Source organism: Lissotriton vulgaris, chromosome 10, assembly GCF_964263255.1.
Source record: "Lissotriton vulgaris chromosome 10, aLisVul1.2, whole genome shotgun sequence".
Taxonomy (NCBI): domain Eukaryota; kingdom Metazoa; phylum Chordata; class Amphibia; order Caudata; family Salamandridae; genus Lissotriton; species Lissotriton vulgaris.
In genome coordinates, this window is record NC_141698.1 from 333,000,044 (window position 1) to 333,009,008 (window position 8,965).

At 54.7% G+C, this 8,965-nt stretch overlaps 1 pseudogene; it reads left to right on the top strand.

Annotated features, from left to right (window-relative positions):
* Window positions 1-1,090: 1,090 nt before the first annotated feature.
* On the top strand, window positions 1,091-1,208 carry LOC147685194 (5S ribosomal RNA; annotated as a pseudogene).
* The last annotated feature ends 7,757 nt before the right edge of the window (window positions 1,209-8,965 follow it).

Here is an 8,965-nt window from a genome sequence, read left to right on the forward strand (position 1 = left end):
TGGTCGGTCGGTAGACGTTTCACCATTCGCCTGTTGTTGGGGCTTGTGGGCCTCCCTTTTCCTGGATCTCTAACCTGGAGCTGTAGCTCAGTGGTATGTCTTGTGCCTGTGGTGATGGGGGATCTCACTGGTCGTGGGTTCGAATCCTGCTAAATGTGTGCTGTGCTGGAGGGGCGTGGGGGGAGGTTGTCAATCGTGCCTTTCCCCGGTTTCTGGCAATGGGGTTTCCTTTGAGGTGGTTTCCTGGGGTTTCCTGGCTGTGAAGCGGGTGGTTCCCAGTGGCTGGTGTGGCGTCTCGGTGCCTGGTGGTGTCCGTGGTTGCGGTTCCTTCTTCTCCTGTGGTCGTGTGGGATGGGGGACCTTGCTGCAGGCTTTATGCTGCCTCTGGTATTGCGGTCCGGGCTGCGTCTTGCCCTGGCTTTCGGGTTCGGTTGCTTCGTGTGACTGTCCGTTTATTCTGTGCTGGATTGCTGGATGTGGATCCCTCAGACTCTTTTTCCGTGTTGGGACTGCAGTTGCTTTTCTTGGCAGTTTGTCCTTTGATTTCCCTGGGTGCGGTGACAACGGCGGTTGGGTCCTCGGTGTCTGCTCGCTGGGTTTTGCCTTGGAGGGCGGTGCTGCTCGGTGGGCTCCCTTAATGGAACTTCCCTTCGCGGGCTGTTTACATTTTTGGTATCCGTGGGATTGGGGGCCTGCTTTTGGGCTGCGTTTCGTTCTGGTTTGGCGGCCCTGCCCTTTGATGGTGTGGAACGGGGCCGGGGTGTCCCTTCCTTTCTCTTGTCCCGGGGTCGTCGGTGTGCTTTCTCTTCTTCTTTTCCCTCCTTGTTGGGCTGGGCCCCTGGCTGTGTTCTGTGCTGCCCCTTTTCCCATTTGTCGGGCGCTGTGTCGGGCTCTTTTGCTCGGAGCTCGGGTCTTCATTTCTGGGGAGGCGGTGTTGGGGGTTCAAGTGTTTCGGCTGGGTCGAGGGGTGTACTCGATCCTGTTCGCTTGTGTCTCCCTCATCGGTCCTTCGGGTTCTCCGGGACGCGTTCTTCTTCTGCCGGTTCACGCGGCTTCACGGTGGTTCCTGCATTTCGGTGTGGGTGTTCTTGCCTATGGTCGTCCGCCCTGAGAGCACCTGCTCTCATCTGACCTCGGTGATTAAGCGGGGTCGGGCCTGGTTGGTACCTGGATGGGAGACCGCCTGGGAATACCAGGTGCTGTAGGCTTCGGAGTCTTCCGTTCTTTGCATCACTTGGGTGCGGCTGTTCGTTGGGTAGTTTCTGCACCTCATGGTTGGTGTGGTTTTCCTGGCGGTACCCCGCGATCTGCGGTGGTGGTTGGGGGCTCGGTCTTCCTCTACTCCCGGCTGGTCCATGTTCGGCAGCTGTTGTCTGCTGCTGTGGGGTTTGTTTTTGGGCCCGTTGGCTCTTGTTCCCCCTGGCGTGTCTTGCTCTGGGCCTCTTGCGGGGCTGTCCTTTTGGGTCCTGAGAGTGGTTGGTTCTGTGTCGGTCTTGGTTTTGTTGCTTTGCCTGGGTTCTATTGCTCTGTGGGGTGTCTTGTGCCTCTACTGTCACAGGCTCCCACTGGAAGGTGGGTTCATATCCTGCCTCTGCTTTCGTGGTGTCCCTTAGTGGTTTTGTGCCTGTGGCCTTGCCAGCCTGTATTCGCCTGTTCTCATCTAATGGATCTGCAGTGTTACAGGTTCTGGCCTGGATGGGGGTTCACCTGGGTATGCTGGGTGCTGTTGAGTTCGTGTGGTGCTTTCATTTGGCCCGGGATGCTGTTGCTGCTGTCTTGTGCCTCTGGTGGCGCTGGCTCGCACTGGTCTGGGTTTGGATCCTGATTGCCTGTGCTTTCTGTATGTCCCATGGTCGGTTCGGTTGGCCTGGCCTCTTTCTGCCTTGGGTCCTCCTGAGGTTCGTGGTGGTCTAATCGGACTGTGTGATGGTGGTGTTGGTCGTCTGCCTTTGGTGTGCGGGATGGCTTCTCTTGGGGGGGGAAGGGCGTGTTCTTCCTTGTGGCCCCTTTGGACTTTGCGTCTGCTGGGGGTTTTTTCTTCCCGTGGTGGCTCTCCTGCGTGGGGTGTTTCCCTCCCTGTCCGAGTTATGCCGCTTGCTGTCCTGGTTCGGGGTCCCATGGTTGGACCTGTTTTGCTTCTCCGGGGATTGCCTTGGGTTGAGGTTGTTCTCTGGTTTGGTCAGGTGCTGTCTGTGGAGTGGTTGCCCTGTCCTTCTGTTGTACGGGGGCCTGCTGAATGCTTTTCCACCATTTGCGTGGGTTCCGAGGGTCCTTCTGCGGTTTGGACTGGGTCGGGCCTAGTTTGTCCTGGTGGCTCCGGTTTGGTCTGGGTGTCCTGGGCTCCCTCTGTTGTAGTTGGCGATGTGGCCTTGCTGGTGTTTGCCGGTGGTCCCTTGTTGTTACCCCTCTGTCTCGGGGTGTCTGGTCCGCTTGCGGGTCGGCTATGGGGTGTCTGTACCTCCTGGTTTTGGGGGGTTCTTCTATAGCTGAGTTTTTTTCTCGGTTCGGGAGCCCTTCGCCTCTCCTGTCCTGTCCTGTGCCTGTCATGGGGTTTTCTTTCCTGGAATGCTGTCCGACGCGGGGTGTGTCGGCATTGGATTCCGGGGCATTTCTTGGATTTCTGGGCGGTTGGCTTCGACTTGGGTCGGGCTGTGTCCTCCCTGCGAGCTCTGTGGGCAGTTGTGTTGGCCTTTGGGGGTTCGGGCGTTGGGCCGGTGCGCCCTTTGTCCGGGTGGTTGTGGAGTTGTTTCCTCCTGGCGCCGTTCTTTTGTTCCTTTGCTCCTTGTTGGGGTTTCTGGTTCGGCCTGTTCCTGTCCTGTTCCTCTTTCTAGCGTTTGGGCACATCTGCTCTGTTTGACGATTGTGCAGGCTCTGGAGGTGTGCCTTCTTCCTGCTGTGCCTTTTTTATGGGGTGGTTTTCCCTTTTGTTGCCTTTAGGCTGGCTGGTCGTGTTCTGGGGCCTTCTGTGGCTGCTCTCAGTCAGTGGCTGTGTTGGCTGTGCGGCCTGCTGTTGGGCTTGTGGTGTGTTGACGCCTGGGTCGGATTGGGGTTCCTCGCCTTGGGGGTGGCTGCTTTTTGGGCTTGCTTCCGGGGGGGGCCTCCCTGGCCGTGTACTGCGTGAATGCTGCTGGGTGTTCTCCTCGAGCTTTTATGTCCTGTAGTCATTGAGTAATGTGTGGGACTGTGTCTCCTGGGTTTGGGGGACGCTGGGTTGCGCTCTGCTCGATTTGGGTGACTTTCTGCTTGAGTCTTTTTTGCTGCTATGTGAAGCCGATTCTTGCTTTGGTATCTGCTCATTGGTAAGGACTGGGACGGGGAGGGCTGACGAGGAGGTAATGACCGGTTACTCACCGGTAATATTCATTACTCCGAGTCGTAGCCCTCCCCGTCCCAGTCCTGGTTCCCATCCCTCCCTCCCTGTTCGGCTTCTTGTGCTTGGTGATACAGGATGTGGATGGGCGGGTCACATGGTTATATGCCTTAGGGTATGGGTGTGGCCTGGAGGGAGGGGATGGGTTTTTAGTTGCTTGGGAGTTTCTGGTGGGAGGAGCTATGCTCATTGGTAAGGACTGGGACGGGGAGGGCTACGACTCGGAGTAATGAATATTACCGGTGAGTAACCGGTCCTGTGGCTGGATGGGGTGGGGGCCGGTTCTGTTGCTGGGGCCGATTTGGCCATGTCGGGCCGATGTGAGTCGGAGTCAGAGACAGTGACCAAACATTGCATTAAGCACAACCAGGCCTGAGCACAACAATTCTCTCTGTATAATGCTGGTGCTCCGTTCGTGTCCGTGACGTGAGCAGCCAGTGACCTGCCGATTTCAATTTTATTTAGGCAGCAGGCAGGCTACTAATAATCAGGCCTGACTCATTATAATTTATTAAAAACCACCTGACCATGATGACGTAGACACACTCAGCGCGCAGATGCCACTGCCTCCACGTCTGCGCGCCGCGGTTCTAGTTGGTTCAGCCTTAGGGTGGGGTCTGCTGCCTGGTGATGCTCATGCGCATTGGGACTCGTGCAATAAAAAGTGCACACTGTGCGCATGACTCTGAGGCGAGGTCGAGGAGGCAGGCATCAGAGGCCAGAAAGACAACTGGGAAAGAGAGGCACCTCATAATTTAATTCCCCCTGTCTGCCGCCCGCAGGTGAGTCTATTTACGACTGGACGCCGTCCAGTTGTTTAAATTGCATGCAATCCTGATCTGATGATCTGATTCATGGATGCCACTGTCTGGGGGCATCGCGACCGGGCCAGAATTAAAAGCAAAAGAGGCCTAAGGATCTAGGTCCTTAGGCCCCTTTTGCTTTTAATTCTGGCCCGGTCCCAACACCCCCAGACAGTGCCACTATCAGAAAGCGGAACAGAATCCACTAAAGTTGTTGATGTGGAAGCCCAGGCTGGCACCACTTTTCCCGCCGCAGACTGCAAGCTGGAGACAAATGAACAGGCGGGTATGCTCTCTTAGGATGAGACAGCGGTGCCCGGGTGTGCCTCCTTCCTTGTACCTGCTCAGTGGCGGGTACTGGAGGGGTTGACGGGAGGCTGGTTCTCTCACCCAGGACCAAAGTATAGAGGGGCAACCGGTGTCAGGGTCAGTATGTTTGTGGGTTTATGGTGTGAATGGCTGGGTAAGCGGTAACCTGTCCATAAGTCTATTTTTTAGATTGGCTAACTCCCAGTGAGTAGTCAAACACTCTTTTCTATCAGATGCAGCTGCCAGGACCGGATACCAATTTTAACCCTAGAGTCCGCCTCACTCAACTGCACCGTGTGATCTCAGACACATCACTGTAACTCGCTCTTCCCGTACTCCTCATTCGACGGCACCGAGTGATCTCAGACTCCTTGCTTTAACTCGCTCTTTCCCATGTCCGCTACCAGAAAAAAAAGGGAGCACTTGCAATAAGGCATTTGAGAGCTTTACACAGAGACACTTCAGCAATTATGAGGATACGGGCCAGCTCATGGAGGCGTCACCACCGGGCCAGAATTAAAAGCAAAAGGGCCCCAAGGGCCTAGGGCCTAGGCCCTTAGGCCCCTTTTGTTTTTAATTCTGGCCCGGTCGCGACGCCCCCAGACAGTGCCACCCATGATTCAGCTCATCAGATAGGCCCCGGTCGGGTTCCGCAGCGCAGTGGCTTTTGTTGTGAGCAGGGGCGGAGTGAGGTGGTGGCTGGCCTCAAACTATGACTCGAGGTGAGTACTGCTGGTCGGCTTTTCTGGTCCTCTGAGTGCATACCTGGGGGCAAGCTAAATGGAATTCCGTCTGTTACATAGTTCAAAGACTTGCAATACAGATCAGAAATCCATATCTTAAGGAATGGGTTAACTGATAGACATGATTGATATTAAAAAAAGAAATGCAGTGGCATCTGCCTATGCTTTATTCAACTTGTGGGCTGCAATCAGTACATTTTCACAGTTTGCGGATGGTCTTTGTGGTATGGAGAAAGCTGCCTCCCTTTCAAATACATTTGCTGTTAACTAAGTTTTAGCTAGACACATCAGTCTGGTGGAAAGAGTGCTATAGATTCTGGTGCACTCAAAGCACATTATTTTACCAATTAAGCTCTTACCTGTCGGGGGGCGTGGCTAGCCAGGTTGCGAGATGGCCGCCCTCTGAGCGAGCTCCGCCAGCCATGGCAAGAAATCCTTAATTTATCCTTCTAACTGCAGACTCCGGAGCTCTAGGCTGGCGCCCTGACACCCGCTGTCCCTGGTGTGTGTGGCTGGCGACTCGCGCCTCCCCGGGGGTGCGTCCCTGCGCTGCCCCAGCCTCATTAAGCTGACACAGAGCGTCCGACATCATTGGGGCCCGGGCTGCGATACTCCTCATCTGGCTGGGTGGAGTAATCGACCTCCCGGTCTTGCGGCCCTGTCACCATCTACCCCGAGGACCCCATGGGCTGCGTCGGAGCACTGTGGGGCTGTGGGTGAGGGAGATCGGAGCATCCAGGGCGCCTCGCACAAGCGGACTGAGCCTTTCTCCGCAGCTGCGGCGTTTCCGAGCGCGGTGTGCGGTGATCGCTGGGGAGGCCTGAGACGCCATCTTCCAGGCATCGGCGAGTTCGGGAGCGGACAACGGATCAGTGAGGTGGCTGCCGGTACCACGAAGGGCGAGATGCGGAGTTGCACCACTGGGCTCCTGTGATATTACCACACCCCGCCTTCCCCCCTTCTGTATTTGTTTGGGGGTGCTGCTGTGTTTCATACTATACGACCTTCATGTGGGCGCTGTGGGAGGTCGTTGTGTAACTAACATTTGGAGGCTGCACCTACTTGCCTACATTATAACTTGCTATTTCACCTAAGGTCCAGGTTTGTGGCCTTTGTACCACACAACCGTATATTTGTTGGCGGGCGGGTTGCGGCGCCGCCATCTTGCCGGCCAGCCTCCGTTACTGAGTGGACGCCATTACTCAAGTGCGGCCCAGCTAGAGGGCTGAGGGGCCTGGCGCTGTTACTGCATCGAACATTATGCCCTTTGGTCCTACAGTTTGACACAGCACTGCTTACTCAATCCCAATGCACTTGATTGATGGTGGTGCAGAACTAGCCCTGCTTGAGTCGCCGATTCCCGCTTGCCTCGTGGCTGTAGCGCTGTGTGGATATGGGTGTGTCCAGAGCTACATCGCAAGAGGTGCTTTCGGATTGCTCCGCGGCCTTGGCTGCAGGCCACTCCGCCCTACTCCATCATAGGGAGAAATGATGCAAAGCAAGCAAAAATCTCGTTTGATAATGCCAGACCTACGAAGCCCAAAGACACCCAAGTGGCGGACAATGGTGCAGCTGGTGGCGCTGAAAATGGAATTGAACAGGAGGAGGACCTTAAATCCTTGATGCTTGATGTGCGCTCTAGTTTAACCCCTTAAGTGCTGCGTCGGTGCGTTGGCCGACGGCAGCACTACCTCCCCAGTGCTGCGCACGTCCATTGAACGTTCATTCAGCACTAGTTCCAATGGACAGCGCAGCACTGGGGAGGTTTGTTTACGAGCATCTATGAGGTTAAGAAATATAGACGCAAAACTGGATATGCTCACCACCCAGATGGACCAAGTCAAGAAGCAAGTCTCCACCCACGAAACCAGGCTGGATGGGCTGGAGAACAGACACACTGAAGATGTGGAATTTCAACGTGACACGAAAGAACAACTTCTTCATATGGACATGCTGCTCATGGTAATCAAGGCGAAGAATGATGATTTAGAGGCCCGTTCTCGAAGAAACAACCTCCGAATCGCCGGAATTCCGGAGACGACCAACACAGGAAAGATGGAGGTCTATGTTACAAATCTGCTTCATGAGCTTTTCGATCCGCATCTATCTCCGGTATTTGAGGTGGAGCGGGCTCATAGGGCACTAGGCCCAAAACCGCCGGTGGGCGGCACGCCAAGGCCCATCCTGGTGAAACTCCTTATTTATCCTTAATTATCAATACAGAGACTTGATTCTGAAGCTGGCGCGTGAGAAGGGCCAGTTAGCTCATGACGGCAATAAAGTGTCATTCTATCTGGATTTTACACCCCTGGTCCAAGCAGCCAGGAAAGAATTCTTACCTGCTAAACGTCTACTCCTACAGGCACAAGTTCCTTATGCACTTCTTTATCCTGCCAAACTAAAAGTCACGGACGCCAAATCTGCCCTGAAATTTGCAAAGCATATCTGCTGCCCAAAGAAGAAAACTACGCACACACGACAGGACCAGGACGCAGATAAGCTAAGTGATAATGACTGAGTCTTTCTGTTGTTGCACCTATACAAGTTGCTGGGGCTAAATGTGGGGCATAACTTGGCTTGAGTGGGTATGCTGGTAAGACCCGGGGAGGTCTAAAGATCTACTGGGTTTGGAGTTAATGTCCCTGAAAACGCCGTCTTGCCGTCTGGGGATGGATTTCCAGGCATTCACTCTCGCAATATGCCTCATAATGGGCGCTGACGGGAGCTACCAGAGCTGCCAACTTGTACACCATGGCCACCCTGTGTGAACAACGGTGTATGCCTGGGGATCCTCGCCCGTCAGGGGTCTACCCAATGTTAGAGTGGTTTCCGGGGGCAGTGCTCAACCTGATTGGGGGGGTTGGAGTGGGTGGGGGGTTGGTGGGTTCTGTTTGGGGATTGATATGGCATCAGTCACTTTGCTGGGAGTACTGGCTTGTTGTGTACCACAATTCGATTGTTCATATACAGGGCGCTTATTCTGCGAGATTCACAGTGTAACCATGGGCGCATCTGGAGATGTTATTAGAATACTGACATGGAACATACGAGGGTTGAACGACAATAGGAAGGCTAGGTTGATGCACGCACAGTTGCTAAGACATAAGATAGACATCTGTTTCATACAAGAAACCCACCTTAACTCTGCACCATCATCTAGAATCCGACATGGTAGATGGGGCTCTGTCTATTCTGCTATTTACTCTAGTTATGCTAGAGGGGTGGCAATCCTTGTACGCCGTGGGTTGGATTGGAGGGAATGCTCCTTATGCATCGACCCGGAGGGCAGATATGTACTGGTCCATGGGAGGTTGTGTGACAGATCTGTGGTACTGGTTAATGTTTACGGCCCTAACTCAGATATGCCGGAGTTTTTCGGGGAGATTTGGGCGCGTGTGGTCAGGTCGGCTGTCTTACTGTCATCTGGGGGGGGGGGGGGGATTTTAACGTGGTACTGAACGATGAAATGGACAGGAAGGGTTCGTCTACACAGTTGCACCCCTTCGCTCGCCAAGCCCTTACTGGAATAATGGCGGATGGCTGTCTAACAGACATATGGAGACTGAGACACCCGGAGGGCAGGGAGGGCACCTGCATATCTAGCCACCACGCTGCCTGGTCCAGACTGGACTTTTGGCTGGTATCCCCGAAGGTGGCCGCCTGGGCTGTGGATGCTCGGCATCTTGCCAGATCACTGTCAGACCATGCACCATGCCTGCTCGAGCTAACCCCTCCCGACA